This window comes from Anabrus simplex, chromosome 9 (assembly GCF_040414725.1).
Source record: "Anabrus simplex isolate iqAnaSimp1 chromosome 9, ASM4041472v1, whole genome shotgun sequence".
Lineage (NCBI taxonomy): Eukaryota > Metazoa > Arthropoda > Insecta > Orthoptera > Tettigoniidae > Anabrus > Anabrus simplex.
In genome coordinates, this window is record NC_090273.1 from 129,367,272 (window position 1) to 129,391,176 (window position 23,905).

The 23,905-nt window shown below is 37.8% G+C and overlaps 1 long non-coding RNA gene across 1 annotated transcript; it reads left to right on the plus strand.

Moving 5' to 3' along the window:
- Window positions 1–4,264: 4,264 nt before the first annotated feature.
- LOC136881051 (uncharacterized) lies at window positions 4,265–23,437 on the plus strand. The gene is made up of 3 exons (XR_010860979.2): window positions 4,265–4,494; window positions 19,354–19,504; window positions 20,634–23,437. It is a non-coding gene; the product is annotated as an uncharacterized lncRNA (long non-coding RNA).
- Window positions 23,438–23,905: the final 468 nt, after the last annotated feature.

Genomic DNA, 23,905 nt, shown 5'->3' on the forward strand with positions numbered 1-23,905 from the left:
TGAGTGACTCAGACGGTTACGGCGCTGGCCTTCTGACCGCAAGTTGACAGATTCGATCCTGGCTCAGTACGGTGGTATTTGAAGGTGCTCAGATACGTCAGCCTCGTGTCGGTAGATTTACTGGCATGTAAAAGAACTACTGCAGCACTAAGCTGCGGCAATTCGACGTCTCCGAAAACCGTAACAAATGTAGTTAGTGGGACGTAAAGCCAATAACATTATTATTTCGGATGTACTTCCTATTCGTTGGGTGCTGAATTTAAGAAACTGTCCACCACTTCAAAACTAAGGCAACAAATTGTGTTTCACAGTTCTCATGAAAGCGAATAAATCGAGGAATTTCGTACCTTAATTTATTTTGAAACATTCAAAATGATATTAAAAGTATAATTTTAACAGTTTTTATCATGCATTTTCATCTATCCAGCGAAGTGAAATCTAAGAAAAAGCGTTAACTGACGAATTGAAATTTCTAAATAATCACCTTGTTGGTCTCTTTTCTAGTAGAATATATGTGATTTTTGTTGACGAAGAGTTTTCATACGTGTAAAAGTGATTTTCCCTATGATGTTACATTTATCATGTCAATTTACCGCCGTTTATATAATATGTACGTGATATTTTCGTGTTAGCCAATACCAGCAATTCGGCTACTTCGGCCGCTATGTTTTTTTTAATATTACGGTCTAAGGATTGGAGTCGGTCTTGGATCACACTTCTTCCTTCTACTCGCTATGATACGAGATTTCTCGCACGGGTCCCCTAGTTGGAATTAACCAATGAAGGTTAAAATCCCCGACCCGGCCGAGAATCAAACCCGGGATCCTCTGAACCGAAGGCCAGTTCGCTGACCATTCAGCCAACGGGACGTGCAATGGACAGCAATGTATAATGCCAATAAGAAATTGCTCAATGCCAACTCAATTTCTAACGAGGCTTATCAATTGTGCAGTTTGATATTTTTTAAATTTTATTCGAACAGCTTTTATTTTTAATTTTTCTTTTTTTTTTTTGTTATTTGCTTTGCGTCGCACCGACACAGATAGGTCTTATAACGACGATGGGACAAGAAAGGCCTAGGAATGGGATGGAAGCGGCCGTGGCCTTAATTAGGTACAACCACGGAATTTTCCTGGTGTGAAAATGGGAAACCACGGAAAACCATATACAGGGCTGCCGACAGTGGGGTTCGAATCCACTACCTCCCGGACGCAAGCTCACAGCTGCGCGGCCCTAACCGCACGGCCAACTCGCCCGGTAGCTTTATTTAAGTTTGTTCTTTTTTTGGAGTCGAATAAATTATTATAACCTAAACTTCAGTACCTATCAGTTACAGAGTATATTTTTGTAGTTACTGAAAAATGAAACCAATTTAAAGTTAAGTTGGAACATCTTATGTGGCTTATGGTTGGCAGTTCAGCAGCTCAGTCGTTAAACTACGGAGGCAATAAAATAAAACCCATTAAACATTATTTTTTAATAATCTTAAGATAAAGAACAATCCCTTTGTTCATATAACGTGAAAATACTATATATTGCATTAGGCCTACTTCCACTTGCACCTAGCAGCTGTTTATTGTACCGAATGTAAGACAGCACAGCCTGCCCTTGTTATCTATTTGCATTAGTTATTCATAGGTTTTTACATTTTATTTGAGGGGGCCCGAATTGTATTTTGGCAGGCGGGCTCGTATTGCATTCGCTACGCCCCTGTAGTGCTCTGTTCGAGATTTTTCATCTTGCACGTGAACTTGACACTCGCGAGTGATCCATTCAGCGAAGACCGACTACACGATACACTTTCTGAAGAAAATATTACATTTTTATTCCATTTTAGCCGACTGAAGCTAGGAATTATGGGAATTATTAAAAAAGCAATTTATACAAGCCCTGTTGTCTTATCAGCTAAATCTTTATTTACTTTAATTATTAACAAAATTATTAGCGGAAACATGCACAAAATACCGTTCGTACCGGCTAACCGATTTCTATACGACCATAGCAAGTAGTGGAGACGTTGCATGTGCTGTGAGAAAGGGTAACGAATTTTTTTTCTATGCTAAAGTCATGCATACCATAGAGTTAGTAAATAACACATTATTTACTAACTCTATGATGGATACTGAGGTATGATTCACCCGCTTGCCGCGCGCATTCGTCAGTCTGGCGTCTCTTTAGTGTCTGTTAGTTTCTCAGTGAGTAGTCAAATACCAAATGATTGTAACTGTATAACTTAATCACACCGTACTTCTTTTTAATTAAAATGCATGTGTAATATTGTACCTTTGGTGAAAGTTTTATTCTATAGTATTGAATTAAAATCTCAAAAAAATATTATTAGCACTTTATCTCTCTGTCAAAATTCGCTGAGAGAGCATCAAAAAGCTTTTCTTTATTTCAACTTTGATTTATATAACCCCACCGCCCGCTATATCCCACAAACCCAGGTACTGTTTGTTTGTTGTCTGTATATTTTTCACTGCCTGCTCGATCTGCATCCGATGGCTGCTTATACTGCCTGCTCATTCCATATTCAAACGTGTAACACGACTTACAAACAATCTGCCGCTAGATGGCAGCACCAGACGTACCCAGTTATCGCGTGAATAGAGCTGGATAAGCATGCAAGCAAAATTTAAAATCTGAAAGTAACAGAAAAAATAAAGAATTGTACGCGTAAAGTGGTGCTCTAGAGAGTGATAGCTGCAGGACTTTTCGAGAAAGAGATTTCGACGAACAAGAAAACCTGCAAACTTTGTCTGTATGGTACTTCCCTACATTACTAAGTAGAGGTTTCACGAATTTGGCCACCACAGTTTCTGACACAAGTTCCTGGTGCTTATTGTTACTAAAACACTTTAAAATCGTACAGTGGCACAAAGAGGGTAGAACATAGTTTTTTATAGTCTGGAGCAGACTTGCAGATTTCTTACAGTACGGTAGAGCTGCCTCAACAAATGTCTGTAGCCCCATAATTAGGCCAATACATCGTCGCTGGGGAAAGCGCAGGCCTCCTCTATCAGACAGTCTGATTAAGTTCATCAATGGCGATGCATTAACTGAGGTGGAAACGTTACTCAAGCACGTGCTGCATTGTTTTTTCTTCGATTACACGCACTATATAACCACACACTAATGCATGGGAAGCAATTTCCAAAGTGACACGCACTGACTCAGGGGGCTCACGAACATCTTCCAGTAAATCAAGTGCATACTCAGCGGGCATCACTGGTTCTGTTTCGTCAAGTCCGGAAGAGGGTACTTAGGCGGTAAATTTTGAATTTTGCTTGTGGATAACGTTAGCACCATCGGTGGACATTAAAATACCGGATTTCAGAATTCTCTTTATGGAATTCTGAGTACCGGTAGCCCGGGAGTCAGTCATGTCATTGCACCCTTCTCCCATTCTTACAGAACTAAACATGGCTTCAACTGGATCTCCTGAAAAAGCCCGTGTCATGGAATGAAATACCACGGCATTCTGGTTTCCCTTTCTTTGATTTGCAGAAAGGCACGCAGCAGTACACCATTTTAATGTAAACAAATACAGTTCTACCCTATTTCCCGCTATTTCATTCCGACAGTTCAGGAGCCGGTTGGTGCTGCCACCTGCTGTGGGTATTTGTAAACGGAGTGTTTCATTTAGTGCCATGTTAAAACGTTGTAATGAGCAGGCAGTATAAGCTGCCATCGGATGCAGATCGAGCAGGCAGTGATATTTTTTGCCCCCGCACTTTTAATTCCCAATCGCCGCTACTGTGTGTGAGCCTCTGACCTTGACCCGGCTCAAGGCTAGTATTCGGCTACTGCATGAAAGCAGGTCAGTAGATCAAGATACATTCAGATAATGAAGACATCATGGAGCCAGTCTTCAGATATTTTTACATATTGCCTAAGGACCTTGAACGTCTAGTTACGTCACTATTTTTCCACCTGTTTTTATCGGGGAATCCCCTTCGAATTTCAGGTCACAAGACCTCTAAAGCTCATCGTTTCTGTTACAGGCAGTAAGTTCGCTCGGAAACACAACTTACACTACGGTAACTTGCAGTACGGTATTTCATGTTAACACATAATAGTTTTACTTTAGCGTTATAGGCTACTATAGGCTATTTTAAAGAGGCTTCGGAGAGATTTAAAATCACTTGTTTTGGGACAAAGTAAAAGCACATGAACGGCAACACTGTATAGTGTGCACTGAGGATATTGTTTGTTGATATCTTCCTTCTTTATCTCTTTGACTAAGCTGTCTCAGCAGCTTTCTCGTTTGCACAGCCTTAGTGCTCTGGTGTCGTTCGTGTGCTGCTGGCTTCGGAGTAGCCTCCTTGTTGCCTCGTATTCTGTTCACAAAATGTCAGTTAAACTAGTAGCATTTGCCTTCTTGGGAATTGGATTAGCAGTGACAGCTTTGATTTATTTTGTGAGGGACAGTTTCGAAAACAAATCCTATGAGTACGGTCATCATCAACCTGGTTATCGCAGCTATGGCAGCGGGTGAGTTGGAAGTCATTAAGTTTTCTTTCACGAAGAGAAACTACCTTGTCAATCAATCAATCAATACTGATCTGCATTTAGGGCAGTCGCCCAGGTGGCAGATTCCCTATCTGTTGTTTTCCTAGCCTTTTCCTAAATGATTTCAAAGAAATTGGAAATTTATTGAACATCTCCCTTGGTAAGTTATTCCAATCCCTAACTCCCCTTCCTATAAATGAATATTTGCCCCAGTTTGTCCCCTTGAATTCCAACTTGGGGCCGATGACCTCGATGTTAGGCCCCTTTAAACATCAATCAATTATCAATCATCGATTTCCAACTTGATCTTCATATTGTGATCTTTCCTACTTTTATAAACGCCACTCAAACTTATTCGTCTACTAATGTCATTCCACGCCATCTCTCCGCCGACAGCTCGGAACATACCACTTAGTCGAGCAGCTCTTCTTCTTTCTCTCAATTCTTCCCAGCCCAAACTTTGCAACATTTTTGTAACGCTACTCTTTTGTCGGAAATCACCCAGAACAAATCGAGCTGCTTTTCTTTGGATTTTTTCCAGTTCTCGAATCAGGTAATCCTGGTGAGGGTCCCATACACTGGAACCATATTCTAGTTGGGGTCTTACCAGAGACTTATATGCCCTCTCCTTTACATCCTTACTACAACCCATAAACACCCTCATAACCATGTGCAGAGATCTGTACCCCTTATTTACGATCCCATTTATGTGATTACCCCAAAAGGAACTTTCACTCCACCAACGCAGTAATTATAAGTGAGAGGACTTTTCCTATTTGTAAAACTCACAACCTGACTTTTAACCCCGTTTATCAACATACCATTGCCTGCTGTCCATCTCACAACATTTTCGAGGTCACGTTGCAGTTGCTCACAATCTTGTAACTTATTTATTTATTACTCTATAGAGAATACGTGACTCATTCGAATTTGCACTAGCTCAAGTGTAATCATCTGAACTATCAAAACTATGTTTTACCTTCTTGTTAGTTCTTTTGTGGGCGCGCGGCTGTGAGCTTGCATCCGGGAGATAGTAGGTTCGAATCCCACTATCGGCAGCCCTGAAGATGTTTTTCCGTGGTTTTCCATTTTCACACCAGGCAAATGCTGGGGCTGTACCTTAATTAAGGCCACGGCCGCTTCCTTCCAACTCCTATGCCTTTCTTATCACATCGTCGCCATAAGACCTATCTGTGTCGGCGCGACGTAAAGCCCCTAGCAAAAAAAAAAAGTTCTTTTGTGAACAAATTATTGAATCAGTAACTGGAAAAATATTGTACCTTTGATATGACTTCGGAGGATAGCTTTGAACCACTTTGCCCCCGTCTCGCGTGGTGGAATAGTCTTCGTCGTAAGAACGAGTCTTTGTAGCACACATTTCCTCAACATTTTGACAATTAATAATCATCCAATATATCCTTCAAAGTGAATTGTCTGAGCATATTAATACAGTATCGTAGGCGTACCTATGTCATTTCTCACATGCACCTGGAACAATATCTGCGGTCGTTTAACATACCGGTACGGTAGTAAAACTTGCCATTAACCTTGAAACTGCACTTAAGAAGAAGTATGGTACTTTGACTTCTTAATATTAAGGGTAAGTTTATCCTCGTGAAGGGAACGCAATAGAAGAGTGGAGAGCAAAGAGGATATAAGCTTAATAGGAGAGAGTGAAAGTGTCACAAGAGGAATATAAGGAGGGGAATTCCCTGCTCATTGATAAAGAAATAAGGCGTGGTTCAAAAGCAAAAACAAGGCTTTGAAATTAGTAGCAGAATAGTAATAAACTCAGTGCCAATTTAAGAGTTTGGAACTAAATCCAGTTTATCTTTACACAAGTTGTTTTACGTCACGTTGACACAGATAGGTCTTATGGGTGGCGACCATCGGATAGGAAAGGGAAGATAAAGTTGGAATTCAAGAGGACAAGTTGGGGCAAATATTCGTTTATAGGAAGGGGAGTTAGGGAGATGTTCAATAAATTTCCAGTTTCTTTGAAATCATTCAAGAAAAGGCTAGGAAAACAACAGGTAGGGAGTCAGCCACCTGGGCGACTGCCCTAAATGCAGATCAGTAGTGATTGATTGATTGATTGATTGATTGATTGATTGATTGATTGATTGATTGATTGATTGATTGATTGATTGATTGATTGAAAAAGCGATTGTGTCCTTAATTAAAGTACAGCCCCAACATTTGCCTGGTGTGGAAGAAAAAGGGACCGAGCGAGTTGGTCGTGCCGTTAAGGTCGGGCAGCTGTGAGCTTCCATTCGGGAAATAGTGGGTTCGAAACCCACTGTCGGCAGGCCTAGAAATTTAGCCACACATTGAATCACTCTTTTGTGTAGTCCAGTAACCCTCCTTTTCATCTGTAGTCTCTCATGTTACGCCATATCAAAAGCTTTGGTGGATAAGTGAATAGCAATACAGTCCATTCGATCTGAATCTAAAATATCTGCTACCGGGCGAGTTGGCCGTGCGGTTAGGAGCGCGCGACTGTGAGCTTGCAACCGGGAGACAGTGGCTTCGAACTCCGCTGTCGGCAGCCCTAAAAATTGTTTTCCGTGGTTTCCCATTTTCACAGCAGGAAAATGCTGGGGCTGTACTTTAATTAAGGCCACAGCCGCTTCCTTCCCACTCCTAGGCCTTTCCTATCCCTTCGTCGCCGTAAGACCTATCTGTGTCGGTGCGACGTAAAACAAATGACAAAAAACATCTGCTATGTCTTGCTAGAATCGTGCAAGATGATAATTTTGCAAATGTGTCTAATGGAGTTGGAAAAAAAAAATGTTTTCCCAGAGCTTATGTGCAACGAATGTCAACTTGTATTTATCTGTAGATTTACTGGCACGTAAAAGAACTGCGGGGATAAATTCCGGCACCTCGGCGTCTCCGAAAACCGTAAAAGTAGTTAGTGGAACGTAAAGCAAATAACATTCCTCTTCTTGTTTTCGAATGGGTCTACTATGGACCACGTTAAGCATCATTCATTTACGGTTCTTCCTCTTTTGATCGGCCCAGTACTTCTTCATCCTTTCGGAGTGGGCTTCTTTACGTTCTCGTGACTGGTTGTTGCCGGTCCATTTTTTGCTACTTTGATCTTGGAATCCCTTAATTTTGTTGATGATTTTTCTGTATTCCTGTCTGTTGTATACTACCTGCTGTGATATATTATTTTCCTCCATATCCTCCTTGACCCCTTTAAGCCAGCTAGTTTGTGACTTCCTGTTCTCCATGTATTCCAGAATTCGCTTGGCTGTTCTCTCTGGTGGCATTTTTTTAATGTGTCCATAGAAGCAGAGTCTTCTCTTCTTGAAGGATGTTGTGATTTTTTCGGTCCTTTTGTATAGTTCCTCATTTGGTCGCAGTCTAAATTCTTGACCCACTTTCCTGGGCCCTAGTATCTTCCTCAAGATCTTCCTTTCTGTCTTTTCAATGTTTTCTAGCAAGCCCTTCCTGTTCAGTGGAATACATTCGATCACATATAGACTTTCTGGTTTGATGACAGTGTTGTAATGTCTGATATTTGCAGTGAATGAAACTGATTTTTTATTGTAGACATTTCGACATAACTGGTATGCTGCTTCCATCTTTCTTGCCCTTTCCTGTAATGCTATTTCTGTTAGTCCTGTTGGGGTTCTCGATTCCCCTAGATATTTAAACTTCTGTACTCTTTTAATTGTTCCATATTTGGTGACAATATTTTGTGTCGGATCCTTTTTGTCCTGAATCATTAGTTCCGTCTTTCGAAGGATATCTGAAGTCCCGTCTTTACAGCAGTCTCTTGAAGTGTTTCAATTTGTACCTTGGCTGTTTCAGTGTCTTCTGCCAGTATTGCCATATCATCTGCGAATGCTAGACAGTCAATTTTGACTCCAGATCTTCCCAGTGATATTCCATTTTCCACCCCTAATTCCGTCAGTCTCTTCCTCCACACTCTGACCACTTTTTCAAGTATAACATTAACCAGGAGTGGTGACATCCCGTCCCCTTGTCGGACACCTGTTTCGATCTTGAATGGTTTTGACAACATACCCATAAACTTAACCTGTGATGTCGTTCATCGTGGCTAACAGATTTGTGTAGCGCCGTAGCAAGTACTGGAAACTTTGCATGTGCTATGAGAAAGGTAGCAGTTTTCTTTTTTTTTTTTCAAGGTCATTGAAACTGAGGTATGATTTACCTGCTCTCTCTCTCTCTCTCTCTCTCTCTCTCTCTCTCTCTCTCTCTCTCGCTCTGTGTGCTATATCCCCACAAACTAGGTACTTTTTGTTTTCTGTAAATTCACCCACAACTTCTAATTCCCAAACACCGCTACTGACTAGAACCATCTCTTCACATCCTTACTACAAGCCCCTAAATACCAACATAACCATGCAAAGAGACCTGTAACATTTCTTACAACCTCATTAATGCAATTACCCAACTCTAGCAGTGTGGGGATGAAAAACAACATTCACAATAACCTACAGAAAACTTCAGACACTGAAGAGGAAGTTAAATTAAATCACCAACCACTAACACTCACTATTTATACAAATATATAAATACTAAAAACAGTCTTTTGCATCAATCACGCGGTGGCTGGTATGATATGGTTTCCCCTGAACTAATGTTAGGTATGGTTTACGACAAGGATGGCGAACCTATGACGCGTGCCACTATAGGTGACACACGAACACGACTTCTATGGCACGTCGCAACATACCAACATATTTTAATGTTTTTAACATGTAATAAATAGGTCAAAAATCTAGCAACATAGCATTTTTAACATTACGCTTTAATAAAGAAGTATGTCTCTCTATTCCCATACTTTTACAAATGTTATTAGATTCAAGCAAAAATACATGCTAGTCGGTACAGGTTTGACAAACCTGGTTTAGGATCTGTGATTCTCAATGAACGGAAGTGAACTTTCAGGTCAGCTCAGAATAACCTCCCAGCCATACAACACAAGAAACTTCCAAGAAAGTCAGCATAAATCACGGTCGACAGATGTCATGAATACCTTCCTTGAACTTGAGTACTTGGTAAAATATATGAACTTTAATACTCAGGTCTGTCGACATGCCTGCAAGACTTTCATCCTTGCCATAGAAATAATTACACACTTTAAAGTTCAAAACTAGGCCCTTCCTTTTTTTTTTTTTTTTAGTTGCACCAGAAGAGATAGGTTTATGGTAACGATGGGATAGAAAATGGCTATGAGTGGGAAGGAAGCGGCCGCGGTTTTAATTAAGGTACAGCCCCAGTATTTGCCTGGTGTGAAAGGGGGAGTGGTGGTGGTGGTAGTGATTATTGTTTTAAGAGGCAGTTGAACTGGTTAACCATCCTCTGTAACAATAATCAGAGGAAAAAATTGGAATGGGTCTGACAATTCGAAAATTTAGGATATCGGCCAAAGAAAGACAAGGGTCACCAAGGGCGTGAAAATTAAAAGCTCCCTAGGCCTCGCTAACCCAATAGCGTTGGGGTTAGAAAAGATCAAGAGTTGACCAAGAGAGGTTTGGATAGGACAGATGAAAGTTAGTAGCCTGGTACAAGTAAGTGGAAACAATGCCAAGACTCAGCTAAGGACATTGTAGTTGCCAACCCATACTCCCAAGTTGAGACCCTCCAGGGCCCCTCTTAGTTGCCTCTTACAACAGGCAGGAGATACTGTGGGTGTTATTTTATTGCCCCCACCCACAGTATCTATACATCTTCTGCCATTTGCATTACCTTCCCAGTTAACATTCCTTTCTGTGTTGTTCCCCGCAAAGCTGATTATCTTATCAAATAATTCAGCATCAGCATCACCCCTTCCAAATCTGTACACCCCAAAAACATCAAGTTGCCTATTACACTTAGAATTTCATGTTTCTCATCCTTAACATTTTCATAGCTTAAAAATTCTTCTTTCACCAGTATGAATATTGCCCATCAAGGGAATATTAAGAAATACTCAGACTCTGGACTTCATATCGGGGAAATATTGACTGATTCATTGTTTCTTTGATACTTTCAGAACAGTAATTTGCCAGGCAGAGTGGCTAGGATGGTTGAGGCGCTGGCCTTCTGACCCCAACTTGACAGGTTCGATTCTGGCTCAGTCCACTGATATTTCAAGGTGCTCAAATACGTCAGCCTCATGTCGGTAGATTTACTGGCATATGAAAGAACTCCTGTGGGACTAAATTCCAGCACCTTGGCATCTGCAAAAACCATGAAAATAGCTAGTGGGACATAAAGCTGGTAACATTATATTATTATTATTATTATTATTATTATTATTATTATTATTATTATTATTATTATTATTATTTGAATTATTATTATTATTATTATTATTATTATTATTATTATTATTATTATTATTATTAGAACAGTAATTTGCTAATTTAAGTGTCTTAAGCAAAGCACTTCAGTAGCCTGATTGGTAGAATGCATTGCCCTGTTGTATGCTCTTGCTGATCTCCATAGCCAGCCTTGTTATCTGCATTAATTCACTCCCTAGGTATTTTAACTCATCCACAATTTCAAGGCTTTGACAACCAATTTTCACAATGCCTTTCCCTTGTCTTTCTCCTCTTGATATCACCATGGTCTCGCTTTTCTCCACGCCCATTTTCATACCATACTTTTAAATTTTCTCATTCAGTGCATCGAGTTGTTCTTGTACCTACTTCTTTGCTGTTCATTTCCCAGACCATAATATCATCTGCAAATATTAAAATCCAAATAGTAATATGTGAAGAACCTAACAGTTATAAATTAATTGAGTCAAAACTGAAAAGAAATGGCTTCCACTAACACAAACAAACAAACAAACAAACAAACAAACAAACAAACAAACAAACAAACAAACAAACAAACAAACAACAAACAAACACAAAAAAATATATTTGGAAGCACTCTAAGGGAAAAAGAGTGAATATTCAAGGATTTACGTCCTTATACCAGTAACATATATACACTGACAAAGAATAACCTCTCACAGGAACTGGTATCAATTTTTTAAAATTAATTCTTCCTTTGTAAATCACTATAAATCCTAGACAGAAAACATTTTGTGTAGTCATGTTAACAGGCTTAATATTACAGTACAAGTAGGTCTAGTGGACTCATACCCACTTATTCCACTTACCTCATTTGATCTCAATTCTCCAGGTCTTAGCTACCCGTTTTGACTTTTGTATGGTTGTACAGCATCTTTTAACATTTTTTGTACATGTTTTCTTCAATTGTTAATGTTCACAGGCTGACGTTCTCCTTTTTTTTTTCAAGTATTTACTTAAACACACAAAACATTAGCATGGAAAGTCTCCACCATTGCTCCTTGGACTGATGCATTTTGCAGGAATAAGAGGAAATTCACACAAAAATATGAAATTTCTCTTGGTGGATGGGAAGGCTGAAGTTGGGGAACATATAAAGAGACAAACTTCCTTATTGCATCAAAACATCATTCCAACATATTGTGCCAGTTACTTTCTTATTCTGGCGAGTTCTTCAATTAGAAATTCAGAGTTGCATAGAAATAAGAAGTGGTTGAAAATTCGGGAAAATGTAAAGAAGTTTTCTAAAAGTACTGTTCTTTACACTTTAAAGAGCATGATGTAGAAGTGGCTGATCCATGCATCGGTACATCACAAGAGCTTGCAGAGTGAAGCTATCTTGTACGATTTAAAAAAAATAAAAGGCCATGCAGTTAGGAGCGCGCAGCTTTGAGCTCACATCCGGGAGATAGTGGGTTTGAACCCCACTGTTGGCAGCCCTGAAGATGGTTTTCCGTGGTTTCCCATTTTCATACCAGGCAAATACCTTAATTAAGGCCACGGCCGCTTCCTTCCCACTTGTAGGCCTTTCCTGTCCCATCGTCCCCATAAGACCTATCTGTGTCGGTACGACGTAAAGCAAAATAGCAAAAATAAAAATAAATAAAAAGTCAACATTTTGTTTATGAATCAGTGGGACAATGGAACAGAAATTAATTAGGAATGAGTGAAGAAGAGTGTATTCAAGGTTTAAGAAAAATGTATTTTGTATTTCTTTTATCCTATAATTGATCTATACATAGCAGAATTGAGAAGATGGTTTTCGAGTGATGCTATGCCATTTAGAATAATTGCCATGCAAGGAAATTTAAAGAATGAATAAAGAAGGTGCAGACAGTTTTAGTCTTCTTGAGTAGTGGTGGTGGTGGTGGTGATGGGGTGATTATTGTTTAAAGAGGAAATACAACTAGGCAACCATTCTCTATATAACACTAATCAAAGAGAAAAAAATGGAAGGGATCCGACACTTTGAAAAGAAGATATCAGACATAGGAAGACAAGGTCCATGAAGGGTGTAAAAATGGAGGACTCCCTAGCCCTTGGAAACCTAATAGAGTCAGGGTCTGAAAAGAACAAGAGTTGACCAAGGGAGGTCAGATAGGATAGATGAAAGTAAGGAGCCTGGCACAAGTAAGTGGAAGGAATGCCAGAACTCAGCTACGGGCCCTGTGGTCCCACGCTCCAAAGTTCTGAGCCCCTGGGACTTCTTGAGTAGGCAGAGGGTGGCTGGGTCATTCATCTTGGTGGGTGAACTAATAGCAGATCCATAGAAGTGTTGAAAATTCTTTGTATTGTAGCTTGGTATATCTAATTAAGGCTACTTTTTAGTTGATAACTACAGAAATATCATAGGTTATGATCTTCATTTCCGTGTTGACGTTTAGCTAATAAGATACAATCTGTTGAATGGTGGAACATCCCTCAAACTCTATCTTATTAACTACAGAAATACGCAAAATAAAAACATGAACATTTATCTGTGGGTTGGAGGGAGAATTGTACCTTAATAACTGTAATAACTCAATGATATAGGAAGAGAGTAAAAAAAAAGAGAAGAAGCAAGAACGAACATGAAAATACTAAAGGACAATGACAATCTCTACAGCTGTCTGGCTCCATGGCTAAATGGTTAGCACGCTGGCCTTTGGTCACGGGGATCCCAGGTTTGATTCCAGGCAGGGTCGGCATATTTAACCATAATTGGTTCATTCTGCTGGCTCGGGGGCATCAGCACTCACTGTGGGGCCATTCTCACAGATTCATTCTTGGTGTGGGAAATCTACATATAAAATAAAATGTTTTGTCTAACATTTAAAAATAATGGTATTTCTCTATCGATCATGTCCACAGTAACAAGGAAATTCACTTCTAAATTTTCCATCATCTCTGTCTGTCTGTATGTATGTAATATAATAATTTTGTGTGGCTATTTCTAGCCGAGTGCAGCCCTTGTAAGGCAGACCCTCCGATGAGGGTGGGCGGCATCTGCCATGTGTAGGTAACTGCGTGTTATTGTGGTGGAGGATAGTGTTATGTGTGGTGTGTGAGTTGCAGGGATGTTGGGGACAGCACAAACACCCAGCCCCCAGGTCATTGGAATTAACCAATGAAGGTTAAAATCCCCGACCCGGCCGGGAATCGAACCCGGGACCCTCTGAACCGAAGGCCAGTACACTGACCATTCAGCCAACAAGTCAGACATGTATGTATGTATGTATGTATGTATGTATGTATGTATGTATGTATGTAAAGGCATCACGAGAAAATGACAGAAGAGAATTTAATGAAATTTGGTATGTAAACTTGGAGAATGAGGCACTACAATCTAGGCTATAAATAATTATATTCATGCTCAGTGAAATGGTAGTCTAGGGGAAGGACTAAAATTTAATTCTCAAATATATATGTTATTAGTGGTCCTATCGCTAAATACTATGTAACTGAAGTTACAACAAATTAAAGTTCCAATCATTTATGTCTTACACATTTTTAGTGTATCAGCTATGATAACAGAGATAGGCCCTATTAATGAATTTCGATTTTTGTTGCAAAGTCCGTATCAATGCCAAGCATTGCTAACATGAAAATATTGTTCGTGTTAACTGGCAATAGTTTTTGTCATGATTGTGTTAAGGTGTAAAACTGTGTGGTCATCTGTCCATATTGACAAGGAAACTTGTTAAGATGATTTTTTTTTAATGGGAAAAATTGTAATAAAACTTGCTGCAAAAACTAACAAAAACTAACTAACAGGCTACGGAATTAATGGGCCTCTCCTCTCATGGTTTGAATCGTACCTTAAAAATTGCCTGCAGATTGTTAAAATAAGGAATCATTTTTCTGCGCCTATTGTTGTTACCAGTGGAGCTCCTCAAGGGTCTCACCTTACGCCCTTACTTTTTACTCTCTACATAAATGACATTAAAAATATACTTAAGAATTCTGAATTGCTTTTGTTTGCTGACGATGCAAAAATTTTTATGCAAATTAATTTTCCACTTGATTGTTTAAAACTTCAAGAAGAAGTGGGTCAAAATGGGTTGAAACTTAATCATAAGAAATGTAAAATAATATCGTTTTTTTTAAAACAAGAAAAAAATATCATTTCTGTACAAATTTACTAATAACAACATTCTAACTCCTGTTTCACAAGTTAATGACCTCGATCTTTTATTCAGTTATAACCTATCGTTTAATGAACATATTGAAAATATTTGTAAGAATATTTGTAAGAAAGCATTTCAAAGATTGGGTTGCATTACTAGATATTATAGAGAATTTTCAAACTTAGCTACCTATCGATTGCTGTATGTGTCTATGGTACGCCCTATACTAGAATACTGTACACCTGTTTGGAATCCTTCTCATCAGACCTCTATCCATAGATTAGATTCAGTACAACATAAATTTCTTCGTTTATATTCATTTAGAGCAGGATTCTCATATGATAATGTTGATTATACATCCTTACAACAGTCCTTAAATCTGCATAGCCTTTCACAACGCTGTGAATTATTGGATACACTCTTCATTTTTAAATTGCTTTATTCCTTGTTGAATTGTCCACAACTCCTTGCAAAAATTAACATACATGTACCAGACAGACGCACAAGGTTCAAGAATACATTGTCTATAAATTGGCATAGAACTAACTACAGTACACATTCAATGGGCCAATTGAACGAATGTCAAGATCTCTAAACAAAGTGGATATTGATGTATTTAACTGCTCATTGTCAAAATTGAGAAATCACTTACATAATCTCCAGAATTGACTATTACTTTCCTGTGATTACTTGTAATATAACCTATGTGTATATCTGTACATATTTTTCTACTTATACTCCATTGAACTTTCTTTTTAGTGTGTTCTGTTTTGTTTATTCTTCTCTACTGTTATCTGTACATCTTCATACACTTCTGTGTTCAAACTGATGAGCTCCCTCCTCGTCAATTCTAATTCCTCTACATCTATTTCTATACAACCCTTGACAAGCTTATTTCTGCTTCCCAGCCTCATCAGGAGGGGTGGCTTCATCACTCACTTAATGGGCCATCCCGACAGATCTTAACTCTTGATATGTAATGTGTAGGATTAGAAGAAAGTCTGATAAACACAGTGAAAGGGAAAAGGTGAAAAGGATCCCAACAGGTCAATACGGGTACCCTAAAATGGGGTAACTTCGGCCTTTTTTCATATATTTTGAAAATATATACATGGAATATTTCCTCTAATTTTCTGAAAGAAAAAAGTTCTGCCAGATTTTTCTTCATTGTTATGTATGTACATAATAGTAATTATAATTCAGTAATGAATTATGATTATCGAAAAAGTGGCCGGAGTTACCTGTGTTTTTGGGGTAACTTCGGCTACCATATAAATAACTCAACAAAGTTTCCTCCGACTTAGTGTTACTTCGGCCACCGTAAAGGTTTTTTAAAAACTTGTAAAATGCCCGATATCAATAATCGGCAAACAAATTAAAACCATTCGGGGTAAAACAGACGTATAGTGATCAAGTTTATAAGATATGTCCAAACAACTCACATTTTCCCCAAAGAAGAAACAAGTTTATTTAACTTAAGCCTACAAGCATTGAATGATATAAAAATTGTGTATTATATTATGTAACTATTCTTAATGGCATGAAAGATAATCAAGATAGCAAAATCATGTTCTCTTGAGTCCAATGTATGAAGAAAAATCAAATTGAAAAAAGAAAATACTTTTGGATTGTTCTCATAATACACTGGTGTCTACATTAAAATACTGTATATCTGACCTGTAAATTAAGCTCTTGAATTTGCATCGCCCACGTCTGACTGGATCCCGAACTTCCAATTTCCTCACAATATCGTCTTTCTGGACGTCACATCCATCATCATTAACTGGGAAAGTGAAGTACACATCATTTTCAGCTTTCTTCCTCAAAACCTTCACTACCAAGCGCTCTCCAGTTTCTTTAACTTCTCTGACATAAAATCACTGAATTTAGTCCTTAGAAAATTTTACAAGTACAAAGTTTCCTACTTCATATTCATCAGTCCCATCTACTTGCATTTCCAAACTTGCCATTCTGTCTTCAGTTGAAATTCTCTCTCCTTGGCTGCAAAGTTCATCATTTCCTTCAAGCTGCTCCTGTTCATCTTGGGGTTGCTCTGATATGTGGTTTGTGATTATACTTAGTCCAGGCCTCACATTCATGCGTTTGCTGTTGAATCTGGAATTATTATTCTCACCTAATTGAGATGTCTTCAGGAGATTCATGAATAATTTCGCTCCATGACTTTTCTGAACTCTGATTTTCGGTAAAGTATTTTTAGGACAGCATCTCTCTCTAGAAGACAAAGTCCTGCTGCTTTGAAGCCAGATTTCAGGCTAGGTTTCAACCTTTCATCCCCTATATCCCCCAGGGCCTCTTGAAAACTCTGGGAAATTCTGTTTTAGGGAAGGTTCCTCTATTCTTATTCTTCCATTTGTTCAGCTGTTTCCTCCAAAACATTTTAAGTGGACAGAAAAGTGCAACATCCAATGGCTGTGTTAGATGAGTTGAATTTGGTGGCAGGAGTACAAATGATATATTGTTGTTCTCACACTGTCTGATCACTTCCATTGACAGATGGCTCGACAAGTTGAGACCTATTATTACTTTTTTTACCAGGTAACTTCTTGAGATACGGCAGACAAATTGTAGAAAACCATTCCTCAAAAATGGCCATATCAAACCAACCACTTTCATTTCTATTATAACGTGCACCAGTAACACCACTTTCCGTTCAGCCTGGGTACAAATGTTCGGCTCGATAGAGCCCATATGGAGGCAACAACTCTCCTGAGCCTGTTCCTGCCAACATGACAGAAGTTCCACTCTTTGATGAGTCAGTAATCCTCTCAGGGTGTTTACTTCCTCTTTTTACAATCACTTTAACTCTACCCGGATCATCTACAAAATTAGTTTCATCGTAGTTTACAATGTTTTCTGGAGGAATTCCGTCCAGTGATGTTTCTAATTTGTCGAAGTATTCACCAATTTCTACTGATCCTACGGAGGCACGTTTGATATTTTCCACAAAGCAAAACGATAAATCTCAATGTCTATCAAGAAAACTTTTTTAGCCAGTCTGGTTCAGGCACATTATATTTGAAGGTGGAAATTGTTTTTCCCTTTCCCGACTTAGTGTTACTTCGGCCACCGTAAATGTTTTTAAAAAACTTGTAAAATGCCCGATATCAATAATCGGCAAACAAATTAAAACCATTTGGGGTAAAACAGACGTATAGTGATCAAATTCACCACAATTCTGATGTCTCCAGGTGTTAACAGATATCCCTATACAGCACACGTAGTAAGTCCATGAATGAGGTTAGCTTCTTCCCAAAATCAAACACATATAATAGGTAAATAAAATATCTTGTTTAGCAATACCTTGGGGGTATAAACAAGAGATACATATAAGCGTCAAAGCAAACCTCAGCTGAAAGATTGCATGGATGTCCTATTTTTCCCATGTGCTTCTTGTTCAGCTTGTCTTGCAGGGTCGATTGCGGAACAGCATATTTCTCTGTGGCTTGTTGAATCGTTATTGTGCCTTTCTTTATCTCTTCTAATGCGTTTCTTTAGGTAAACAGGATTGTAATTACAACACTCGCGGCCGCCTAAAACTTTCTTGTATCTTCTTGGCATGGCCGAAATTACCCTGGAAGAGGACAACATTTATCACAAAACTATTCCATGAAAAACCTATTTGAATAAAATGCATCAAATTCAGTTGATCAGTTACCATACATAGTTACTTTCTAACACCATAAACCGCTGGAATAGAGAATCAGATGCTGGGGCTGGAGAACAGTTTGTTTTCCAATGTTACCCAACAAGACAATAATTTGGTGCTGCAAAACAAATCGCTTTAGTCAACAATGAGCCTGCCTATATTCTTTGAACTAGCGAGCGTTTGATAGAGCATTCTATTGTGCGCGTATTTAAGTTGTTGCAAGTATATAGTATAGGGGGCAGGAGAAAATCAGTGTTGCCATGCGTCAGTGGCCGAAATTACCCTGTATGGCAGAAGTTACCCCGTTTTACGGCCATAGAAAGGAATAAACAATGTCAAATTAGGTCTTATATAGAGAGAAATAACAGGATAAATATGATGACAGGTTAGTATGGAAAAAGCAACAGACTGGGAAATGAATGTCACTGACAATGTCATTCAGAAAAGAATTCAATTTAAACAGGTAATTATGTAATCACTTGAAGCAGTTCATTCTAACAGAAGTCCAGATTAAACTATAATGAAGCTATAGTAAACAATAATTCTCAGGGAATAAACTGTTGGAGAACATAGTCAGAACATTCTCAGAGAAATATTCTCAACTCACATCTCTAGCTACGATTTTGCTACCTGTAGGGAAATTACTTAAAATTTGAATATAAGTTCAGTGTACAAGTAATATCTTGTTTTTGTAAAGTACTCAAACTAAGTCTCTCACAATTGTACAATTTATTATTTATTTCAGATATGATACTAACAGTTGGAATAAAAATAAGAGAACATGCAGGAATAGCAAGTGCAGCATTTGCCTGGATGAGCTAACACCAGGCCTGGGAAGGAGGGAATTGAAATGTGGCCATACCTTCCATGTTCACTGTATCAATAGATGGATTCAGGTAACTTATTTGGAATTTCATTATTTAAGTATATAATTAAGAGCCTCTGTGGCTCAGTTGGCAGCACACCGACCTCTCACAGCTGGGTTCTGTGGTTCAAATCCTGGTCACTCCATGTAAGATTTGTGCTGGACAAAGCGGAGGCGGGACAGGTTTTTCTCCGGGTACACTGGTTTTCTCTGTCATGTTTCATTCCTGCAACACTCTCCAATATCATTTCATCTCATTTGTCACTCATTAATCATTGCCCCAGAGGAGTGTGACAGGCTTTGGCAGCTGGCACAATTCCTATTTTCGCTGCTACATGGGGGCTTCATTCATTCCATTCCATTCCTGACCCGGTCGAATGACTGGAAACAAACTGTGGATTTTCATTTTCAATTATATAATTATTAAAGTTTTTTAATTAAGTATGATGTGAATGACAATAGTTTGCAAGGACACTTTGTATAACCTCTACATATAAAAGATACAAGCTATCATACTTTATTAAAACTAATCTCAAGCCCTACTCCATTAATTTGGATATGGTTCTCAATTAATAGAGAGCTTGTTCTTTGAAAATATGAACCTTTGTGAATTATTTAGATGTTCTTATAGTTACGATAAGTGCAGGAGGGTGCAAGTCTTGTTTTTTTTTTTTTTTTTTTTTTTTTTTTTTTTGTTGTACCATCATGTGTTAGAAAGAAATCTCTCATCCTAACCTTACTCCTACTCTATCAAACCTGGGACACACTGGTAGTGTCCAGACTTCTTTCTTTGAAAGTTAATAACCCTAGTTATACGGTAAAATGTAGATAAATATTCCAAAAATGGAGTCTGATGCTTTGGAAATCATCAAGATTATTAGAATTGTCTTACCTAATATGGCTTACTCCAATGACTAATGTGTAGCATTTTAGTCTGATGCTTTGGGAATTATCAAGATTATTAGAATTATTAGAACAATTTGTCCTACCTAATATGGCTTACTCCAATAACTAATGCATTTTTGGCTGTGAATGCATAATTCCAAAATTTGATTTTATCTTATTTGATGTGTCAAGAAGCATCTACAACTGTGAATTTTAAATAAGAATCAGGTTATGAATAAATCGGCATACTAATAATACTTAATCTCTCATTTCAGGAAGAGCAAAACTGCCCAAACTGTCGCAAACATATCTGAACTTAACTGGTGCCAGTTACGTTAAAGGACTGTACAGTTCATTTCATCAAGCCTAAAAATATTTTCATTTACTTCCTTTTTATAGTCAACACCGTCTGAATGACTCAAATTGAATTACTATAATGATTAATTTAGTACTGTAGTTACTTGTTTTAGATTAACAGATACGGTAGCTCTCGGATGATTCTTTCCCCTTTAAGTGCAGATTGATGTATGAGGGTTATTTTTTAATTAAGGACAGTTTGCCAAAAAGTATGAACCACTGCATACTAGTATTATTGGTTTATTCCACTCAAAATATCTTCAGATACTTTCACACATAATTCCCATAATTATTCAAACATTTGTCATTGACCCTCATCATACAAGTCTGCCACCTAAGGGGAAAAACGATTTCTGAATCGCTGTTTTCACTTTGTCATAGGTGTGAAAATGATTGCCATCAAAGAATTTCTTCAAATGCAGAAAGAGGTGGCAGCCACCAAATACTGATCAAACACAAGCAATCACCCAGTCTTTTGGCTGGCAACAGTTTGACCGCCCTCTTTACAGACCCAACCTTGTACCAACTTGATGAAAACAACAATTCAGAAATAGTGGTCATGCAGTAGGACCTCCTCTTCCTATCCAGTTATCCAGGAAAGTCTTATTAAAGTTTTCATGAGCAGCTTGTGAGAAGTGGACTGGAACCCATTCATGTTGAATCCATTTGCATTGACAAAACAGCTTGATATCTTTCTTTCTTTCTTTCTTTCTTTCTTTCTTTCTTAGTATTTAATCTTTCATTCACACAAATTTCTTCCAGTTTTTATTGAGCAGTTGGGAAACTGTTTTACTTATGTTCTGTTGTCTTTCAACATAGCACCGTAAGTGCTGGATGTTCTCCATGACCTGAGTAACTATTATGATAAATTCATTTGTGACCACAGGTAGACAGAAGTACAGTACACAATGAAAACAAGTGCTGGGAGAGGGTGGGATTATTCCCTGGAATTTAACCTACTTGACAAACCAATTTTCCTCTTGAAGCCTTACTAATCTTAGCACCCTGGCTTGCAATATTTTGGTATCGTAGGCTTAATTTCACAATTACACCAATCAATCTTATTTCGTATTAGTTCAAATTATGCACACAAAAAATCAAATTACAGGAAATTTTTAACTTTGCATCATTTAGGAATGTCAAGGAACTGTACAAAATGTTTGAATTATTCACAGTTTCAAATTAAAAAACATTCAAATTAATATACTTCAATTATATTTCAAAAACTTGTGCAACCTTAAATATATTACTGTAGGGAACCATTCCCAAACACTTTTGAGACTTCCCCCTTCCCCACCTTCCAATTTGATGTAAGTAAACAAGTTGCCTAAAGGAGGTAGGTCTACTGGGTCCTTCCAGATTTTGAAAAATCATTTGTACACTTTACATTAAAAACGTATCTAAACCAGAAATGTAAATATTCTCTGCACTTTAATTAAGATATTTTTATTCATTATGCTTTGTCATAATAGCAACCCATAAATTTGGAAGTAAGCCTAATTAAATTAGAATTAACAATTTATTTTTATTATTTTTGTGTTTTGTTTCTAAGTGACATGTGCTTTTATAATTGTTTCATTTATCATCCTCTCAAATTCAGTTTGGAACTTCATTACATGTTAAGCAATTGCAATTGAAAACCTGAAGATATTACCTTAACTGATTTGATTTCCAAGACTTGAAAATAGTCCTCCAGTATAGTTTTGGGAACATGCACTTGCAAAAACTGGTTCAGTTTTATAATTTGCAGGTTGGAAAAATGATGAAATAAATGCATATAAAAGTAATATTTTATCAGGTTTTTAAGCTTAAACAAGGCTTTTGTGGCAAAGCAAAATAGCTTCAATGTTCATTTCAATTACAGTAATGATTTAAAACAGACTTAAAATATTATTTTTCATCAGTGTTGTTCTTCTTCACAACTACTACTACTACTACTACTACTACTACTACTACTACAACAAAAATTAGGGATAGGTTGGTTACAATGAAGCATGTATTGAGAATTTTATATTAGACTGATAATTTTGTTGCAATTTTCCATTCAATAACACACAAGATTCTTCAAAAACTTCCCCACCTCCCCATCATTTTCAAGTTGTAAAGAGCTATTTCTCTCAAAATCTTCTTTTACATAATTAGGCATATTTTGGTGAAGTTTCTTATATCTTTCTATTAAAGTTTGTAATTTGACAGTATAAGTTTGGCCGGGCTGAGTGGCTCGGACGGTAGAGGCACTGGCCTTCTGACCCCAACTTGACAGGTTCAATCCTGGCTGAATTTGGTGGTATTTGAAGGTGCTCAAATACGTCAGCCTCATGTCGGTAGATTTACTGGCACGTAAAAGAACTCCTGCGGGACTAAATTCTGGCACCTCGGCGTCTCCAAAGACCGAAAAAGGAGTTAATGACACGTAAAGCAAATAGCATTATTATTATTAGTATAAGTTTGCAATGTATTAAATTCATGTTATTTTTATGAGAGGGAAATATACTACATAATACAAATTAGATATGTTACTACTGTCTTATTGTATGACATAAAGAAAGAGAATATTAATAAATTGCTCAAGAAACACTTGGTATAACATTTTTGAAACACCACAGTTTACTTTGTTCCACTATATACACAGTGATTTGTCAGTTCAGCAGTTTTATGAAAAAATGTATTGTGCTTTTGGTGTTGTGTTTATTATTTTAAATAAAAATATTCTTCTCTGCAATGATGCAATCTTTCCCACTGAAAGAAAAGGATTTTGAAGCTAAAAAGAAACAAATTTGAATGTATGAAAACTCTTTGAGACCTTGACACAGAATACCAACTACAACCTGCATTAACCAGTAAGCCACTGGAATATTCATGAAACTAGCCATCACCAAGTGAAAACTTCAAGAATTTGAGCCAACAGTCATTGTAGTCAGGTATGATAAAATAAAAACAAATCAGTTATGCCATTCTGACACACTTCAGTTCTCTTCTGCAAAATTAAAAATTAGGTACTGCATTTTCAATTAATTGGTCATAACAAAGAGTCAGACTAAACATTTTTCAGCTTATCCCAGTTATTCCTGGGGTCACTAGAATAACCCAGGCTCATTTTGGTTTTGGCCGGGGATTTAACTCGGAATCAATTGTGATTTGAACCTCAACCTTCCAGTGAGAAGCCTGCAGCTAAGCCACTGAGCTTATC